This window comes from Seriola aureovittata, chromosome 5 (assembly GCF_021018895.1).
Source record: "Seriola aureovittata isolate HTS-2021-v1 ecotype China chromosome 5, ASM2101889v1, whole genome shotgun sequence".
NCBI classification, from domain to species: Eukaryota; Metazoa; Chordata; class Actinopteri; order Carangiformes; family Carangidae; genus Seriola; species Seriola aureovittata.
Window position 1 is genome coordinate 14,845,210 of NC_079368.1, and position 21,709 is coordinate 14,866,918.

General features: G+C 41.1%; 1 protein-coding gene across 1 annotated transcript in view; it reads right to left on the bottom strand.

The window, feature by feature from the left end:
- The window catches only part of wscd2 (WSC domain containing 2), a 36,729-nt gene extending 17,866 nt beyond the window's left edge, over nucleotides 1-18,863 (bottom strand). The window contains exon 1 of the mRNA XM_056376371.1: nucleotides 18,284-18,863. The gene's annotated coding sequence lies outside the window, so the exon portion shown is untranslated. The remainder of the gene's footprint in view (nucleotides 1-18,283) is intronic.
- Nucleotides 18,864-21,709: the final 2,846 nt, after the last annotated feature.

Consider the following 21,709-nt stretch of genomic DNA (forward strand, 5'->3'; position numbering starts at 1 on the left):
ACACACAGAAAAGAAGAAATAACATGAGCAGGTTACAAAAGGATGAACTCAGCAGCATCTCCTGCAAGGAAATACATCTCCAACCTCTTGCTAAGCTTTAAACTAATCCAAGTGTAATCAGAGACACAGAAATTCACCATTTAAACAATATGGCTAGTTTCTATTATAGTTACATTGAACTTTCTAGTGAATCATAAGTGAAACTGTCCTAATTTTTTTGTCTTCTGTCAAACTCGCATTAATGGGAACACCGAGAGATAAGCAAAGAAAAACAAATAATAGGATTAAAAGCAATTAAGTATCTGGAAAACTTATTTCTGTTGTTGTGCACCAAACAGTCTGAGCTGATTAACTTCAACGAGCTCAGAGTTCTACATTATCTGTAATAAATTAGGTTAAGCCGAGAGGGGAAAAACAGAAACAAAGTTCTACCCTGTGGCATTTTCACTGATGTCTTTAGGAACTAATGTGTGTGGGAATTGAAGGAAATTAAAAACATTATTCAAGATGATCTAAGGTGATGATAATTTGTGTGAACGTGTGACAGAAAAAGCACAAACAGGCTCAAGTGAGATAAGTTGAGTCTGCCTAACTCATCCGTTAAATCTAGGGCATATGCTGTTATGGAATGTCTTTTTCGTATCATAATTCTGTTTAAGATTTTATACTGATTACTGCATTTTTGGGGATGTCTGAATCCAGACTTTCCAAATTGTCAGCAGCCTCTCTCAAAGGAGTCTCTGTTCTGGGACAAGACCGGGAGGCTACAATTGGAGGGTAACGCAACACTCCTTAGGGTCAGGGAACTTTCCAGAACATTCAAGGGGACACTCGCCCTTGTGGCTTTCGGTCTGCCTCGGGACAAATCTGCAGAATACTTGTTACATGAAACCTCAATGGCTCTACTCCCCCCCTTGGCTTTCTGCCCCCCTACTTTTCCCTTAGGTAGTCTGGGAAGAGTCTGGGACCCTCGTGGAGAAATGGATCGCATTCTGCTGATGTGCTTCAACCCAAACCATCCGGGCATAAAGACAATCCTCATCCTGTCTGACCTCTCAAAACTTTGCCTCAGTATCCTGTTCAGTCACTTCTAAACACCTGCGGGGACGGTTTTCATTACTGACGTCTCTGTCTGCATTTAAATTATTCAGTGTTTTGTACATTTTACAATCCACTGTCTTTTCCCAGGTCAAATTAAGTTCCAAAATGACAAAGACTTAATGTTCTGAGGTATAAATGAAGGGTGTTGCTGCTGATAAATCAAAGTTAATAAAAAAACAAAAAAACAAGGTAAAGCTGATTACTGGGGTTCAAACTCAGGACATAAAAGACATGAAAGAGTTTCATATATCCAGACATCGCCGTTTCAAAATAGGGAGGAAAATACTGTTCTAGAAATAAATCTGTTTCAGTTTCTAATTGCTGGAATAGTGTGAAGTCTTATGAAACACCTACTAGAGCCACCAGCCAGTTAGCTTAGCTTAATACAAAGACTGGAAACAGGGGGAAACTGTTAGCCTGGCACAAGAGTGTTATCAGTCTTTCATCTAACTCTCAGCAAGAAAGGAAATAAGTTGATTTCGCAAACTGTTTCTTTAAACATTTGTATGTTAAATGTCAGTGAACTTCAGTGCTCTTTTCATTCTCATGAACAGCATCCAATCCACAGGGATTCATACAAATGCAGTTACACATATTATAATTCCTTATATTTGTTTCCGCAGCTTAACAGCTGTATAAACAGTATTGTAAAGTGATTCCTACACTCAATCTGTAACCATGACAATTTTTCAGCCCTGTGTCAGTGTTTTTCTCCCTGCCGATGGTGAAATGATTCATATTTCAGGACAAATGAAACACAGTAACTCTTAAACAGACTAGTCTTTGTTTCAGAATGAATAATTTGTTTGCCTTAGAGAAATTGAATCATATCTGGGTTAGGTTTCCTACAGGGTTACAAGGTCTAAATAGAAAAATAAAACTGCATATTTCAACATGCTGCTCACTCCTAATGCACTGGAGGGAAACAGTATCCTGAAAATGTGTAGTGGTTCCCCACTGTGATGTAGATCCTTGAAGGTCAAGAGCAAAGACGCACAAGAGAGCATTGTTTCAGGGCAGTGTGTGCACAGGTCATAAGATGCTAGCTATAGCCAAAAAGCAGTGAGCAGTGCTCCTGTTCTGAAAGCACAGAAAATAGGTTCATGGGGGTGAACAGATGGAGACATAAGGATACAGTACATGTGACACCGACCCATTCTGCCTCTCACAAATTCAACAGGGCCACACACAGTTTAATTACTGGTGTTAATAATTCATATCACCCCAGTTAGGAAAATGAAATTGAACTCTGCTCATGGCTAACTTGCAGCTTCAAATGACAGTAATAAGAGCGTGGATGTGCTATTGTTGCAAAGGTAAAAAGGAAACAAGTTTACACTAGTGGGTCTATGACACTGTTTATAGGCACAGCGGTGCTTTAAAAACTCCAGTCAGGTCCTCATGCGTCTGCACAGCTGTCAACTACAGGTTCACATACTGTAAGTTTATTCTCCTAGGACCCAATATGTATGAATGTTATTGAAAGCAGTGGATAAAAATCTGCCATGACTTGTAAATAGACAGAAGAAGAGGAGGAAATGCAACAGACAAGAGACAATGGCAATTACTCAGGTGGAGTGGACATGAACACACTGACTGACCAATAACTCACATTCATATTAAATGAGCCAGCAAATATTTAATCCGAGTGGATTTAGGGGAGGAAACGTCAAAGTTAATCTTTGGTGAGCAGGCCAACGGCCAGCGCTGCCTGTGCTGCAGGCAAATGGCTTCACAAGTCAATCCATAAATATTCTTCATATCTGTCATGGGACTCATTGACCAGGGATGGGGTTGAGCAAGACAGAGCTGTGGTCAATTCTGGGGCACCTCTCCTAGTGTCCAGTGAGTGAGTGAGATAACAGTTAACCATGCCCGTCTATCAGTATGATTATGTATCATTTGTTTTGGTTTGAAGGAGAGAAACTGCCGAGAACTGGATGAACTGAAGATGTTATATGAGAGAAAAAAGGAGGAAAGAGGAAACTTTATGCAAGATGGAAAAAAAAACAATAGATAGATGTTTCATGTTTCAACTAGATTTAAAATCTAGAGGCTGGATATTTAGAAGATGCATATTTTATCATGATAGAAGCAGATTAAATATTCCCTTTTGTTTTATGGGTCTGCAGATGTGATCAATTTCCATTCCCCTGTCTTTCGATTGCCAAAGAACATTCTTTTCACGAGAACGTGGGTGAGGTATTTTAACTGTTAGACCTCCAATTCCCCAGTGCAAATCACAACAGCTGAATTAAATTAGTTGTGGTATCCTCCCATAGTTTAAAACAGGTTTTGCCTGCTGTGTTTTCATAGTGGTTTAAGTTAGAGAAATAGTGGAAAACAAATGTATCGTGAAATGTCTGTGAGGGTATGTTTGGTCCACAGCAAAAACAGCACTGATAGTCATTAACGGCTTCTAGAGGGAAGAAACACACATTATTGTGACAGAAACGATCAGTAGCAGCGGCAGGAAGAAGAGGTTATCTGGTGCACCAGTGGCATTTGTGGAAAAGGAAACCACTTGAGTCTTCTCTCTCTGTTCTTTTTTCAGACTCACAGTTTTAGTTGTGCACACACATTCAACTTTTAGACCCATCCTGTAAAAGTACTGATCTGTAACATGTCGGACGGCTTTGGTTGTTCAGCAGCAGGAGGGTTAACAGTGTTAGCCGCAGCAGTCCTGACCCTCCCCTCACCCTGGGGCCTGTCTTTCCGCTCTCCTGGTGTGTTTGGCCTGCCAGTGCGCATTAGCCATGTTTGTCAAATCAAATCAAACTAAAGATCACATTCCTCCCCCCCGTGATATCTCAGGCCATGCTTGCATTCAAGTTTACACAGATTGCAACACACCAACCTACTTGCGAAGTTGCCTGATGCCTCATTACAAGTCCGGCAGAAAGCTCAAGACCACCAGAAGGCAACCGGGTTGTTGAGAGTGTCTCTGAATAAGGATTTAATTCATAATGTCATAAATGCACGAAAATGAAACAACCAAATGTACTGTGACACCAAATTACTGTTAGAAGTGTAGCAGGCTAACAATAGGAAAACGTTATTGAAGACATTTGCAGTATAGAAAGAAACTGCAGTTCACATGTAAAACTGAGACAGCTCAAAAAAACCAGTCAGATGCCAAACCTCTGACGCTCTACAGAACATTAACTCCATGCAGATGCAGTGCAGATGCCAATTCTTAGGGGTGCATGACCCCTGAAAACCGGAGTGTGAACACGACTGTTTCCAATAATTACCCTGCAAAAGCCAGTTTTTTTCTTTTTAGCTTAATGTTTGGCAAAAGTTACCAGGGTATGCGCCACAGTTCTGGCTTCCCATTTTCATGTCAGCCATTTTAATTAAATCTGTGTTTGATCTCAGTGTGTGCCCGCATTAGTGATTGGCTTATTGCCCAATACACTTAATTACTGGTGTCCACTCAAAGGGAAGCTCATCAGCAAAAGATGTTTGCGAGAATCTCTGAGCAGTGACAGATTATATGAAGCTAGGAAAGCAGTTTTAAACCTCCCAATGAGCTTTTCGCTCCAAATTGCTCCTTATTATACTTTCTTCCAACTCAAAGGGCCGCTATGAACCATTTATTACGGACAACCTCCATCTCTGCCTCAGTGTCAACACTTAAAAGTGCCACTTCACATACCCTGTGATTAAGTTTCTAAAAACAGGTTTCCATTGTACGCATTATCATTTAGTGTATGCTATCTATCAGTAGGTTATCTGTTACCAGAACCTCCGTCTGTAGTCTGTCAGGGAGTCTTGACATTAACCTCTCATTAATGACCTGCTGAGAGAAATAACTTTTCATTTTCGATTTATTTTAGATTACCTGTGTAATTCTATTTCATGAGATCCCTCCTATAATTTGAATATACATAATACTAAACAGTAGCTTGTATGCACATTAGCAAACACAGTTGTATTGTGAAACTATTTTCATCCACTAAGCCGGCAGCCCTACTGCCGGCTGTGAAAACAGAGCACATAAACATATTTTTTCCACAACCAAATGGTCTGACAGCAGAAGTTTTTGTGTAAATTGTAAAATATGGGGTTTTAAACTCCCAATCCAACAAAGGCTTTCAGCACAGCACTGCTACACACTCAAAACATTATTGGTTCTACATATTTTTAATTCCTTCAGCAGCTGAGGAGACAATCTTTACTTTGGGACAGGATGCAAATGAGAATGGATTGGAGAATTTGAATATCATCTATAACTGTATATAGTATAGGAGGAACTGGATGGTCTTTTAGAGTCAATTTTTTTCACAAATTAGCTTTAGAAAAGGCCGCCACACCCCACGACACTGTTCACAGAACAGCAAAGTCCGGATAGATTATACTGTCGTATTTCTTAGCATCAACACCTGTCAGCTCTTCAAGAAAGCAGCAGCGTTATCACATTCACTCCAGGCCAGTACACCTGGAGAAAACTAGATCTTTACCAATAAAGCAGTATGGCCAACGTTATTGCCGATTATTGACTTCTCACAGATATATCAGTGTCAGTGTATACATTGGCTAATATTGAGAAATTGCAGTACAGACATTTAAAAACAGTGGCGACATTACGTTGTGGGTCCACATACAATATGAGCACTGAGAAACAGAACTGTCAACTCTGAAATGTCTCGCTGTAAACTTGACATACAGTAGGAAAAGAGCATGCGCCTTACTAAACGTATGTGATGTTGCAGTTTACTTGTATAGAAACCTAATTTCTCAGAGATAGGACTGGTTTTGTGGTCAAGAATTGATTGCAGTGTTTAGCCGTGTTAGTTACACCTTCCCAAAGCCTGGGGGTAATTACAAATACCAAGGCATTTGGTATTGGAAAGGCTAAACAGACCAATCACAGGAAGAGTTTGAAGCACAACCTATGAAGCTTAAAAATTAAGCCCAGGATGGCAGGGAAAAAGCTCATTGTAATCCTGATAATACTCCATGGTCCATTAAGCTCAATGGTGACCTTTTACTCTGAAAGAGAAGAGGTAAATTAAAGGGTCTAAAAATAATGTAATCCTCATCTTTGACTGGCGCACAGTAGTGTTAAGCCGCAGCATTGTAATGGAGTGTCTGATGATCATGAATGTTTCCACCAGTATACAGTGATAAGCAACTGACAAAGTCAAAAAGACGACGGGAGTGAAGGAATAATAGCTCCATTGTGATTGTGGACACAGAGCAGCAGAGTTCAATTTGGCATGAGTAAAAAGACAAAGACTGCATAAATCATTTGCACAAAATCTGGATTAGCACCATTTCTACTACTTGTAGAATACAGTGTGGAGTCTCTTTGTAAATCTGAAGGACTGGGCAAGAAAATGAACTGGAAAGAAAGATATTTGACTATTTTTATGGAGAGAAATGCTGGAAAAACCTCTTTGATGCCAACAGGAAAGACAGTGCTGGCACTAATGATGCATCACAGAGCTCCAAACAGAGAGAAATATCCCAGATTCCTGTTGTGTGAGTTTTAGACCAACCCCCAGAAGCTGCCACTCCCAGATCCCAGTAGGCCACATAGATGGACATTTGAGAAACAATCACTTGAATCGGTCCTCTCTAATGGCTTCATAAAAGAAGCAATTATTCTGTAGCAGGGAGGCGCTGTCAATGGGAGATCAAATGATGTCTTCCACTATCCAACCTTAACAAAGCTCTTCATTCAGGGTCTTACAGAATATCTGCAGTTCAGTTTTTTTTCAAAGAGGCAAGGAGCTTTTTCCCTTTCTCCTCTCCCACCTTCAGTAAGCACAGAGGATCTCTGCGCTTTAATTAAAAGCGAATTCTCCCAGCTCAGTTCTACTGCGAATCTCAGTCCTCTCTGCTTGGATAGACATAAGAGGGGATTGCAAAGGGTTTCAGCAAATGTTTAGTTTGTGAGGAGGAGGAAGGATGAGGGGAAATAGGAAATGCCTCCGCATGGAACTTGAGGCAATTTTCAACAGCACATCATTAAGTTAAACTGCACAACACAGGCAAACACGTCTTAACAACATGCAGCTGAGATATACAGTTATTTATTAACTGAGAAAAAGGCACTTTCTTTTTCCATGTTGGACAATGGGAAACTCAGCAGCACCAAAGAGTGGGTGTTTGGCTCAGTTATATTTGGAACCACTTACTATTAAAGATATTAAATATCAATGTGACTCTGGATAGTGTCTTTACTATCTGTAAACTTGAACCACTCTCCTGTAAAATAGCAAGCTAGAAATTATTTTATTCTGTGATATTCATATGAGACTTCATAATGTGATAAATGTGAAATTGTAAACAAAGAACATGAGTAGCACTTTAGCAGTGACCTTTGATATTTTCCGGTTAAAGAAACACTTACCTGCTTACAAAAACCTCTCAAGCAATCTGATTAACACATACTGTACTGTCTCATCTGTTCAATCCATACACAAACAGAAATGCGTAAATGCCAACTTGTGGTTTTAAGTTGAGTAACATGCTTTATGACATTACTATTTCCTGTTTCCATCTGTTCAGCACTTCTGTGGAGTGTCTCTGGCTTTACAGCAGGTTGCCAGACACAGTTAGTGTACACAGGTTTTCTGGAGTAAAGGTTGAAACAAACCTGGCAACCTCGCTGTGCTATAACTCCAGAAAAGCTGTGCAGTCTGAACGCCTTGCTGTTGCTTAAAGAAATAGATCCAGCACAGACCTACCTATAAAACCACAGATTGCTGTTTATAAAATTCTGTTTGTGTAAGAATTAAATAAATGAGATATAAAGTGGTGATTAACCTTTACATGTGCGTATGTTTAACTTTGAAATTTGGATGGAGCCAGGCTAGGAGTTTTCCCCTGCTTCCTGTCTTTATGCTAAGCTAAGCTAACCACAGTGTGTTTTCATCTCCACACTCAAAGCTGCTCTAATCAGTATTTTTATAGTAACAATATAATAGATGTCTATGTGTAATGTTATGGGGCCTTTCAGGTCATTATTTTACAATACGCAACTTCCACTTCCAGCAGCAACAGCAGCTGTTTTCCCCAAAAACGTTTTGATAAAGTCATTTAACAGCAGACAGGCGGAATTAATAATATTTAGCAATATGTTCTCAGCAAGTGGAGGATACCAAAAATGGAGCTAAAAGTGAATATTGGACTTTCTGGACTCTTCAGACAAGCTGAATGTGTACATGTGCAACCTTTCGATAATATGTTCACCACATCAACTTTATAAGATGATTATGTTCAGTCAGTGTTTTGTTTACAGCTTATTGTGCTTCCCCCAAGTGGCCAAAAAAAAATCACTTAAAGCTGATTGTTGGAAAGACGTAAAAAAGCGACTTCTGAAAAATGTTGAACTGTTCTTTTAAATCCTGACACACAAATCAGGAAGACACAGATATTTTTAACTCTAGTTTTTGTCTAGACACCAAACAGTTAAAAGTAACTGCTAGAAGAAGCATTTTTATTTTGCACTTAATAGAGTATCCTCTCATCATCACGTGGACTCAGTGTTGTTGTTGTTGAGGGGACTGATTCCCAGATAAGATGTTGACACAGCTGCTTCTTGTGGCCTGTTAGGCAGAGGAAGGACGGAAAAACTGCTGAGTGCTCGCCGGTGCAGTGAGAGGGGAGACAGACCCACTACTGTAGGACATGCATTCAAGCTCCTGTGTCAACGAGCGCCCGCTCTGCTCAAGTGTCCTTGAGCAAGAAGCTGAATCCTCCAGCATTATTGTTCTGCAGCTAACCCTTCACTCTGACCTTCTGCAGCGGGACAGCAATGAATAAAATTGTTTTCAAGTTTAAAGTAATATAATGAATGGTCAATCTGGAATTACTTTGCCAATGGCAAATGGCTGTCTTATAAGTGATCAGTACTTTTCAATTCCCTCTTGTTGAAGTCCGTTGCTTTCGTCTTTTAGAAATCACAGTGTGGTCTCATACCTAGCTGGATCCATTTTCAGCTTGTGATTTTCAGCTCATTGCAAACCGGAGTTACATTTAAGACGAACCAACGTACTGTATATCCTTAAGAATGCGGTAAATCAGCAACAAAGCTCAGATTAGAGGTGCCACTAAAAATGTTGTCTGGAGTAAAGTGGTTATCCTGCTCACAGCACCACATGCTGGGATCACTTCAGACAATACAAGATCCTGAAACTGTCGGCTGCTGTCTCAGCATGACGTACAGTTAACAGTAGGTATTCGGTAAAACAGTCAAGTCTTTTGTGAATTCCAGAAAAACACAAAGGTAATCAATTTATCCAATTGATACTGTCACTGCATGCGATTTTGTCAAACAGAATAAAAAGTAGAGTTGTTTGTTTCGGTTTAAGTTGTTTACCATTTACCTGCAGCATCCCTTTTCAATTCTAGCCAAGATAGTTAAAGTACACAAGTACTGAAAAATGTACTTTAAGTATCATAGGAAAAAGTGCTTATAATGCACTGTCATATTGTCATATTAATTATATAATTGCATTATCATTATTATTATTGCATTTAAGTGTAAGCAGTATTACATGTTGCAGCTGGTTAATATGGAGCTTGTGTAGTTTAATTGACTGACAAAAATGAATTAAATTGTATATTAATGTGTTTTCTGTGTAAAATCTGGGTCTGTAAAGTAACTAGTAGGTAATAGCTATCAAGTAAATGTAGTAGAAAGAGAAGTACAATATTTCCCTCTGAAATATAGTGCAGTAGAAGAATGAAGTACATACCTCAAAATACTCAAGCACAGCATTTGAGTAAAATTACTTGGTTATGTTCAACAACTGACTGTAGATTACACTGTACTCATGTGGAATCTGTCCTGTCTGAGCTAATATCTGAGGTATATTGGTCATTTTGGACTGAATGCCACCTTTAGACAGTTTTATAAATTCTGACTGCAAATGTGAGATGCATCTTTGGTTGTAAAACTAAAGCATTTAATAACAAACCTTTTCGGCCTATTTCCTCACCAGATTGCAATCATAGTTGACAGTTATATCAGGAGAAATCAACCGCAAAAGCAGCAAGAGATTTCAATTTTTCTGCAGACTGTAGCCACAATAGACCAACATAACACAGCCAAAACATGTGTTTCAGCCATGACACAAATCTTATTTTTTCTCCTCTGGCAAAATATTCTCTCGCTATTAGTATTCAGTCTATAGTGCTGTCACCGCCTACACATATAACCCACAGCAGAATCTTAAGCATTTGGCGCCCTTGCTTGTGGAGCTGCTCAAAGAGTTTCCGGCAGATTAACACAAACTGAAGTGAAGGAAGACAAGAGGTACAAAACAAAGAACTTCATCACGAAAGAGCGCCGAACAACATCACAGACTTTCCTACTTTATTTTCTCTTAATAAAAAGGAAAGGTGCACACGAGAACAGTCAGCTCATTTGTCTTTCTGATTGTCGTTGTGCACAAGCTATTTCGCTGTTTTTGATGAGCTGTTCAGTGTGCACAATCACGCAGGGCGGCGAGCTGGGTGCAGTGGTGTGGATGCATTCATTTGAGGAACATGAAGTGTGTATGTAGCAGGGTGCTCTGTAAGCATGCCTTGCAAAATGTGTAGTGAACCATGGGCAGCATCAGCATCACGCAAATCTGCCTGTAAAGGTCGAGCAGCACCAGAGGCCTGCTGTCAACATATCCCTTCCCATTAAATGTGAACATCATTACAGGCTTTGTTGCTCATACATCCTATTTTTACTCAAATGCTGTTGTTGTTGTTGTTGTTGTTGTTGTTGTTTTGTCCTCACTGTTGGTCCCATCAGCTCTATATGAAATGACATAACCATGACGGACAAGAAAGGAACATGTTTAAACCTGCACTGCTCCACTTGTAGGCAGATACAAACACATATTTACATTTCTAATACTTCCTACTGTGATGGTATTGTTTCAAATTGAGAATGTACATGTTAACACTGTTGTCATCACATGAAACTGAAAAGGAAATTGAGAAAGGGTCACTTCTGCAATAATGGCAAGGTTACATGTACATGTATACACAGGGGAGCAATGCAATATAATGTACCTACATGTATGTGTGTGCGTGTGTGCATGCGTGCATGTGTGTATGTGTGTAGAAGTAGAAATAGGAAAAGTATCTGGGGATCCAGGCTTTCTGACAGCTGCCTGCTTTGGGCGCACAGGAAGGAGCGAGCCTCTGTGCAGCAGCCTCTCCTAAGATGAATAAAATATGACGTGCACATATAGTGGTGTTTCACTGTTGTTCTGACGCAACACAGAATAACATCTCTGAAGCAAGGAAAGAAAGAGGAGGCCTGTGTGTGTGTGTGTGTGTGTGTGTGTGTGTGTGTGTGTGTGTGTGTGTGTGTGTGTGCGTGCGTGCCTGCATGCGTGTGTGTGTGGTTTACGACTGTGTGTGTGAGATACAAAACAAAGAACTGAAATAACAGAGCAAGGTGACAGTGACTTGCTCAACTATTTTCTTTAAAGAATATGTGCAACACAGTCCAGTACGGATGTGGTTGCATTTATTTAAGTGGTCAATTCATCCAGTTGCTTAGAAACATTTTTTCTCACTTCCCTCTAGTGGCATCTTGCCATGCAGATAGTTTTAATTTTATGAGCCCAGGTTTTAAGTTTCTGCCTGTGAAACTTAAAGGGCCTCTTTGTTCGGTAGAAAGAGGCTCCAAAGAACACTGTTCCCAGTGAGGTCTGTGGATTTTACCTGAGTAACTGGGACATTGTTTTTGTTTTTTGGAATTTTTAAAACAACACTGTGAGCACCACAAACCAAATCTCTGACGTCAATATGCAGAGGCATCAGCAGACAAAACTGAAACCATCTGCATGGATAGAAAGCAGTAATGGTAAGTGGAAAATGTTTTTAACACAGCATGCACTCACAGAAGGAAACAGAGTTTGCCCCCTTGGCACACAGTGACCCTAGTAGATTGATATTAAACACCAGCGCAGTGGTTTCAAGCAAGGGTTATGTGGAGAAGATTGAAGAGATCCTGATCCAATTTTAAAAACAGAAATTATTTGATAACAACATGCATCCACATATAGAAAAGTGTAGAAAATTCATATAAATAGGATTAAAGATAAGATTACAGATTGTTTTGATGCCGATATATTTACTGTCACGGTAAGCAGTAAATGTCCAGTTACGCAGACAGACTGTACCACCGATCAGAGCATCAGTATTAAAACATCTTAAACATACTGCAAATTGTGTGTGTGTGTGTGTGTGTTTGTGTGTGTGTGTGTGTGTGTGTGTGTGTGTGTGTGTGTGTGTGTAAGCCAGCTAGCAAACCAGCATAAAGGTCCAAAAGAACAGCTAAAAGTAAGGGATAAATGGTTAAAATGCCAAAAGGCAAATGCAAACTTGACATCACATTCCATGCCATCACATCTACAATGATGGGGTGTCTAAAAGCGCTGTGGTCATATGACAGCAACAACAACAACAACAATGACAACAAAAGGTTGTGACCCTAGTAGAACAACTATACTGCAAATAATGCATCCTGAGTTTTGGTCCCAATCTAACAGTGCAGCCAGACCGTGTTTAAGTTGCCGTGGTTGACTGAGGAGCAGGCTGAACCGGGGAGTCAGTGAAGCAGTGAGTGGGAGCTCGAGCTGAGTGGGAGCTCGGGTTGAGTCATCCTGCCCCGAAGCAACCTGGGAAAGACATCTGCACAGTCACCAAGAAAGCAGAGGTGATACGGTGTGGCGATGGGCTCGTGGCTGACCAGGTGTGCTTCATTTACCGCATGCAATAATTCCTAACATCACAGCCAACCTTGGCGGCTTCACTGACAGATGGGGGATATTAGCTCTGTGGAGGAGCTCATGTATGTGTTCTGCCTACTGCCAGATTCAGAAAAGTAGCTGATAAGGGGATAGACTTAGGCACTCATCCTGCTTGCTGCTGGAAATTAATGGAACAACATGTAAGGCTGAGCGTAAGAATAATAAGCCCTTACTTTGAGCGTGTATAAATAGACGAGGCTCGGTTGCTGTTGCACATCCTTCAAATGAAATCCCAGCAGATGCAATTACTGAGCACAAAACTATCACAAGAATCTTCTGCTATTTACCCTTTAATGACATATTCCCAGGAGAAAATAAGCAAAGTGGTTTATCCATTTAAAAGCTTGAGGATCCTGTTATTCCATGATAATCACAGCCGTACACGGGTGGCTTGGAGAGGAACAGAGGGATGTACATCTTGATTTGGCCAAGTAGTTCATTTCACAGAAACTTGACAAATTTCTCTTGCAAGTGTGACAGCCCAATTAGGGCCTAGCACGCTGAAAGGAGATCTGAAGCGGCTGCTGACACTGACAGCACAGGGCTGGCAGACCCAGAGGGGGCTCCACTCCTTCTGATTCTTTATCACACCGAGGCTCCTGCTGCTGCACTGCTGTATTGTAGGGAGAGGGTTTATCAAAATTTCCCGACATCCTCTTTAAAGAGAACGTGCCTCCAATTCTTCACAGCGCAGTCTGGATGCAGTCTTTTCGCGCATTGACTAACGCTGTTCCAAGTGATGTTCTCCACACCACCTCGCTAATGTGGTCGTAATATCTACTTTATCGACCCAAATGATCTTAAAAAAGGACTACTTTATATGTTATATCATTAAATAACGCTTTCCAGCCAACATCCTTAAAATTAGAGGAAACAAATGATGACTTGTTATTTTTAATTTAACATTATTCCGTTTTCTTTGACCTATTACAGTATAAATAACTTGAATGTGGGAACTCGTTTAGCTTTAGTTTAGGGCCAGGAGCATTACCCAAAGATAAGTGCTTTTCAGATTAACATACAGGCAGCACTCAGACCATTTTGTCCTCCAGTTTCCTAAAAGTGGAGCTGGTAAACTGCATTTCTTTTATTTAAAGGCTCGGCTGTTGCCATGTTGGAACTGTGTTGGTGCAGCAGGTAAAGAAAACAAAGCCCAGCAGTTTAACACCAACAAAGGCCTTTTTGTGGAGCAGGCCCCAAGCTGAAGAAAGGTCAAGGGGGTCTGCTACTGGAGGTGAGCAATTACAGTGGTGATGTGCTAATCTTGGCGACTGGCACCATCTCAAGGTCAACTGTGGACCATGGAGAAAATGGCTTTTATATTTTTATAGTGTTTTCTTCTGCTCCTTGTCTTTTTTTCACTTTCTCAATGGCTTTCACACTCTTCATTCACTCTCTCTTTCTCTCTCTCTCTCTCTCTCACACACACACTCATACACTGTCAAGCCTTTCTGACTCCCCTGAGCACATAGTGTTGGACATTCACACAGTTGTGAGTCAGTCTGACAGTTCAGAGGAGTTTGGGTCAGACTGAGGGGAGCCAGAGTTGATGCCACAACTGGGACCCTGACCGACCTCAAGCTAAATGGTAAATGTTGTGATAATCCACGTTTGGTGGAAAAGTCTTAGAAGGGGAAAGATGTTTTTCTACATCTGATAAATACCATAAATTAAATGGCCATGAAAAGAAACACTTTGCAGTTTGATTAACAGGACGGAGAACCAGGACAGAACTTAATGCTCTCGGGTTTATTGTCAGTGTAGCAAGAGAGCCTTGTGTCTGTGAATAAAAACTCAAAATTGAAGTTGCATTTTATATGTGCATGACAACTCAAGAAAAGGATGCGTAAAAAAAATAAGGTTTCACAGTTCATAGATAATGTTCCAGCAATAAAATTCAACATGGCTCTTTGCTTCTATTTTTGATTTGGTTTACACTGAGGGGAGCGTGACAGAAAACGTTTGAGGAACACTGATTTAACACATGAGATGACAACAGATATTTTGTTGCACCTTAATGATCATGTTCACGCACCCAACATAGATAGATAAGATCGTTGTTGCATAATTTTTCTAACGACTCCGTGGCAACAGTTTTAGTCTCCACATCTCCTTCAAAAACACTCTCGAGATAGCCTTGCATTTTCACCCGAGCACCCAAGCATGCTTGGAAATAGAAGCAAGCACACAGCCTTGCGCTCTGACTCAAACAGATACACACAGATACACACACAGACACACAGACACACAGATACACACCATCTCACACCACATATAAGGCTTGGTTGGATTAAACTACATCCATGTCCCCAGCAGGGTGCCCGTGTCTGGCTGAGAGTCTCTGTCTCTATATTTTTGGACCCAGACAGTCACGTCTGAGTTCAAAAATATAACTGGCTTTTTATCCCTCAGTCCTTGCTAACTGCACGTAAGCAGGCTGAAAAGTTTTCTTTACATAATGCACATTAGGACGGAAACAAAGGACAATATTAAACTGAATACTTAGTATTTGGGTAATGCAGTAGATGGACCTTAATACAATATATTTTGTTTGCTGTGTTGTGCCCTCTCAGAATCTGAGTTTGAGTCATGTAATATACTTAAAATAAATACAAATCTACCATTAATATCTATCAACAAAACCCTAAGACTTGAGTTTAAGTTTAGGTTTGGAGTTTTCCCAGCTTTGTCTGATGTCGGCCTCCCTGTATTATCTTACCACCTGTCTAGGCAGTGATTATCTGGATGTGTCTTACGGAAGAGGTCCGGTGTTGAGAATAATCCTTCTATAAGCTGAAAATCTGGCTGAGATGTGCATGCAGCAAGGCTGACCCACTCCTTGGCTGTGTGTAACCGTAACACAGTTTTAAAGATGATCCTCTTTCTAAAATCATCTTTTCTTTCAAGGAAAAGGAAAATGAGTCATTGAAGAACATAATCATCTGAGGCATACTCTTTGTGTTATGAATTCACATCAATAAAAACAGAATTTGTAGCCACTGAGTGTGAAACTACTATTGTGCTTTTGAATGTCAGACGCTATAAACAGTCTGAAACTTTCAGCGACTCTTCAGCGAAGACAGCAGAGCATTTAATGCCAAGCTATTTTTGTGAGAGCTCTAATGAGGATCTTGACATCCTTTCTTGATGGTGATATATCAGGAGTGAGTGCACCATCCAGCCTACACGCGGCTCACCCTGCACCACTGTTATTTCACTGTAACGGCTAGCAAAAGCATGGAAACTGTAATTCCTGTCAGTTCCTCTGGCGATCTTCAAAGCCCCCGGCCATTGGATATGATCCATGGCACGTCCCTGAGAGGTCGCCAAGAGGATGAAGAGATAAAGCTCTGGAGGAATTCAAAGCCTTCTCACTCTACTGCCGGCCACCCCGTCGCTACACAAAGGACATCATATCTCAGCCACTTTCAAGTCCTCCTCTGCAGCCACAGCCAAGCTTGCATGTGAAGGAAACTCCTCTGAAATTCGACATCAAATTTAGAAAAACATTTCTTTCTTTCTTTCAGGACTCGATCTTTACGGTGCAATCACCGAGGCTGATGCACCACTTAAGAACCACAGGGGTTTCCAGTTGATGCAAAATGCTGTGACTTTGACTGTGATTATTCACACAAGACAGCACAGCCAACAACAAAATTTGTGTCATTTCATTTTTTTAAATTAGTGTCCACAGATTCCTGCCCTGCACAGCAGAAACAACATCACTATTATTATGTCATAGAAACTCCTATTGCCAGATGTTAAAGAAAGAATAAGAATGAAGGGGAGCTTTGGTTTTTATTTTACAGTGATGTTGGTACTGATCAATTCAGCCTGATCTAGATTCAGGGGCTATGAACTGAGTGCCATGTTCCCGCTGCCATAACAAGAACTCTGTCATGCTCTATGCCTTTTATTTACTGTCATACCGAGTGCTGAAATTGCAGCAGCATGAGCAATTACTGCCATTCATCAATTGATTTCAACAGCACTGTGATCAATCTTAACAACCATTATGCTCCTCTTCTTATGTTCTACTGCAAGACTTCACACCGAGCAGTTCAATACAGTGATCTACAGTACACCGAGGTCATCAGAAACAATGAGGGGGAGTGGAGGCTGCTCAATTTACATAATTTCATTAAAATCATTAGACGTTACCTTGTGAGTCATGCACTTGTAGAGCTGCAAATAAAGATTATTCCAGTTATTGATTAATGTGCCCACTATGTTCCTGATTGTTTTGTTTTATAAAAAAAAAATGTCAGATAATAGTGAAACCCATAAATATCTTGTTTTATCTGACCAACATTTCAAAACCTAAAGATATTTGGGTTTTGCAAAAATATAAAACAGAGTAAAGCCACAAATCCTCACATTTGAAAAAATTGCAACTGGGAGTTTTTGCTTAAAAATGACTGATACAATTAATTGATTGATTATAAAAGTAATTGCCTCAAAACACTCTGTCAAGCGATGTACTCTTGTTCCAAAACGTTAAAAAATAAATGAGCTCAGAGAAGTACGGCAGTGACGTTCTGTCGACGCAGGAGCCAAAATCCAGAAAAACACTTCAATGAGTTTCCTAAATAAATAAATGAGATATTCAGATGCAGGTTAGGTTTTGCCGTCTGTTGTCTGTGTCTGATTTACAGCTCTGGTTAACAATAAGCAGGAGGGCTCTAATGAAAGTCCAACGACTTCACACTTTGGGGAAAATGGAAAGGGTGTTCAGTCTGTGAGACACCAGCTGTGCACCTGGTTACAGACTAATCTTTACTGTCCACTGAACATGACAGTGTACTGAGCAGAGAGCAGGAACACCTAAACATCTGTCACACAGCAGCATACGAACATTACAGGTCTCAATAGTACAGAAAAATAATAAGACCAACCTCTCAATTGGATTAGCCAGCCAGGAGTCAAATAGAGAGAATAATGAAATAGAAACAGACTGAGCAGATTAGAGCACTGCCTCTACTTCACTCAGGTATTTTTATCACCTGAGGCTCAGTCTAATCAAAACATATGGCCTTTAAATGGACAAAGCCTACAGCAGCCACACAGCACAGCCTTTGATTTAACAAGTGGCAGCTTCTTTATTGGTTTTCAAAAGCCAGTAATCATTTAAAACAACACATAAATAAATCAAATCAATTTTCATAAAACTGTTTTCTGGGTTTGTGAGGTTTTGTTCTACTTCACTGATGTTAAGCAGCAGTGCTCACGTCAGTGCAGCTACACTGTGAGACCGTCCGGGCGTCTGCAACACCAACACGAATACAAGCATCTTCTGTACGTACACATCCAGAGCTGCTGCAGTTTAACACAGATTTTCTTCTCGTTTTTTTTTTTTTTTTTTGTTTTTTTTTTTTTTTTTTTTAGGAAGTAGGAAGTATTCGCCTTACCTCACACACTAGACGACATGAGGCTGAAGCAGATGGTTTGATGTTGCAGTTCGCAGGACGCAACTCAGCTCAGGATGGTCATCTCTCAGGCGCAGGCATGATGTTTCACCTCCACGATCGTTCAGCCAAACATGACCAGCAGCGTGCCCCCCCGAAAAAGCTCTCCTCATTGCGTCCGCACACAACTAACGCCAGTTCATCAATCCCATTAGCTCGTACAGTCACTGCCGTTCAATAATACTGTAGGCTACTGTACCGCAGATGAACCTATACTCGCTTCTAGCTCACAGTCGGAGAAGGAGGGAGTAATGTTAATGGCCCAGTGGGCTCACCAGTTTATATCTGGCAGCTCCCCCCACCCACCCCCCTCTTTAGTTGGACTCGCTCCTGTCGTCTGCTCAGGTCAAAGCGATGTGATGCAGGCGGTGGGTCGACCTGTCTGTTCTGTCGCCTGTCCGGCGTTGAGGAAGCCTGTCTGACGCTGCGGAGAGGCAGCGCCGCACCGTGCGCCCTGCGCTCCCACACGGACCAACAGCACTGCCTGCTGTACTTAAAGAGACACAGCAGAGCCGCACTCCGCTCTGCGCTCTGCTGCTCCGTGGGCCACACGGGAGAGGTTTGGCGCCGGTGACACGCTCCCTGCGGGTAGTTTGTTTTCGTGTGAGGAAGTCAGTCGGGATCAGATTCGGAATCACATGTAGCGGTCTGCGCATGCAAGCCGTTTGCCTGGGTCGTTTGCTGCCATGCAGTATGCAGCCATTTCGCCTATTTCGACTGTAAACCACGAAAGCTATGCAGATCTGAAATGGAAAGTTGAACCAATATGAAAGAGGCCTATAGGTTTATTATCAGTGCAGTGTGCATGGTTCTGTTGGTAAATTGCTGACTGCAGAGATTAGAAAAACAGATACAGCGATGATAAGAGTGATTAATAATTATATCAGTTGAACAGGATTGGTTTAGAGTGCAGCTGGACCCTGCGCAATTACACTGTGATTTTAAGCTGCATGGCGTCAGTACACCAGAATTAGTAGGCTACATTGCCATACCAACACACCGACCAAGTAGTTGCTAAGCTAAGCTATCAATGTTTTTATGGTTTTATATCAGCTCCCTCTTAGGGTCCTGGCTCTGGGTCAAAATTGACCTAATTTGGGTCAAAGTAGCACCAACGTAATAACTGGGTGAACTTTACCTAATAGCAATGGGTAGAAAACCTCCAAGACAATTAGCTGTGTTAATTGTTGTTAATGTTATTTTTTATATTACAATTGGGCTGCAGTTTTCAATTCCATGTGCATAATATTTTGTAAAACTAACAATATATTTGTGAAAGTGGTGATAAAAAACAGATACAGCGGTGATAAGAGTGATTAATAATTACATCAGTTGAACAGGATTGGTTTAGAGTTTTTTTTATGGTGAAGCTTTAGTTTGTTGTGTCCAACACTGGGTCAATATAACCATATATTTAGTCTAGGCAAATAACCCAACAGTAATATAAAAAGTAATACGAATACAGTACTGGGAAAAACCAACTACTGATACTGGGTAATGTTTAATTTTATCTGTGTGTGTGTGTGTGTGTGTGTGTGTGCGTGTGTGCGTGCGTGTGTGTGCACCCTTTTCTGCCTCTGTATGAGCCAAACACATGAATGTAGGCTACTACTCTACTGTCACATTTTGATTAACACCAAGAGAGTTTTTTTTGCGCCTGCTTTGCATGCTGATTTTAATCCTGGTTTCTGTTTCTGCTTCACCCCTCTCAAACCCACCTCCAGATGTTCAGCTGCTGTGTGTTTCCCAGCTGCACGCGGGATTTCTAACATCGGATCGGGGTGATCATCCATTCTGTTTAACTGCAAATCTCCTTGTGTGTAAACTGTGCTCTTCAATCAGTTTTATCGTTCTGTCCCTGACAGTCACGGCTGTTAAATCAATGGCTTAGAGCAACTGCATTACACAGATCTTTAAAGGGCACGAACACAAATAGACATTCACATGCAAGCAGGGTGCCCATAACAGCACAGACACATAATGCAGGGAGTTTGGAGTCTCCCAATCCACCTGGCTGCTGTGTGTATCTGAAATATAGGAGGCCGTCCGACTAAAAAATTCTGAGTATTGTGGGTTTGTCTTACCTGAGAGGATAGTCCAACCTACTTATTCTCCTGTAGCTCTGAATAAACCACTCAGTTAGTCAGTTAGTCAGTTACAAGCTTAACTCTGGTCTGTCCTTAAGCGATGGTGTGCTGACACAACAGAGATGACTCTGCATATTTCAGCGGCATCAATTCATGGGTTGGTTGCTGTCTGTGCTGTCGCCTGTAGCACTGTCACCTACAATTACTCTCCTCTACATGGTGACTCAGCGACGGACTCCAACTTAGAGGGGCACTCTTGAAATCACCAGTGTGCTGTGGTGATATTACTCATGCTGAATCAGGCAGACAGGATGGGACAGCAGCCAAACAACAAAATCCTAAAACTCTCAGGCAGATGTTTGAGGAAAGCAAATGGATTTTGTGGGTTTGTTTAAATATTGTACTTAAATTGTACTGCAGGGTGTTGCAGAGAGTTGCAAAACATCCTATCAAAACATACTATTTTACATCTCTTTCAAGGGTAAACATCCAAGCACGATTTGTTAGAGGTCAGAAGTGGGGAGTTAATCATGTGGTGCAAGAGATTAAACTCCAGGCCAGCCAACACAGTGTCTAACCCCTCGCACATCTGCATCACAAGCCAGCAGTCGCTGCGTTGTGTGCATTGCACGTTGGCTTGTATGTGACCACCCCTGGTTTATCTCCCCCTCAGATGCAGAAGACAGAAGTAAATAGATGACAAACAATGGGCTCACTGTGTAAAATCTCTGCTCTCTCATGTGGATGCACTGGCAGCATGAAGACGGGTGGAAAGAATGTTCTTCCATTTTCAGAATGTGACCAGTTAAATTGATCTTTTGACGACGCTGCTTCATGTGAAACTGTGAGCACAGACAGCACACAGTCCAACACACAACATAACTCGTGCTGTTGGATCTAAAAGCCTGTTTCACTATTCTACTACACTATAATACAACACTGTATATCTCAAGTGAGAGACCAAAGCCTGTCAAAGATAATTATATGCATACTACCTCACAACCTGTTTGTATTCAAAGGGAGGTATCACCCAAGAGACCAATCTAATTTTTTTTTTGTGCTGTAAACAGAGCCTCATGTGAAATCAGGAGCTACAGTATGGGAAGAGCTCATACACTGGGAGGTTTTATGAGAAATAGGGGTCGCTACTCATTTGTCACGCGTCTTTGCAATGTGACAGGGGTAGAAAGAATGACGTTCAGCCTCTTACATGCCGCCAAAAGAATGAAAGCTATTCCCTTTAGGTTAGCTGTCAACATCACTTCACGTGCAAGAAACAGAG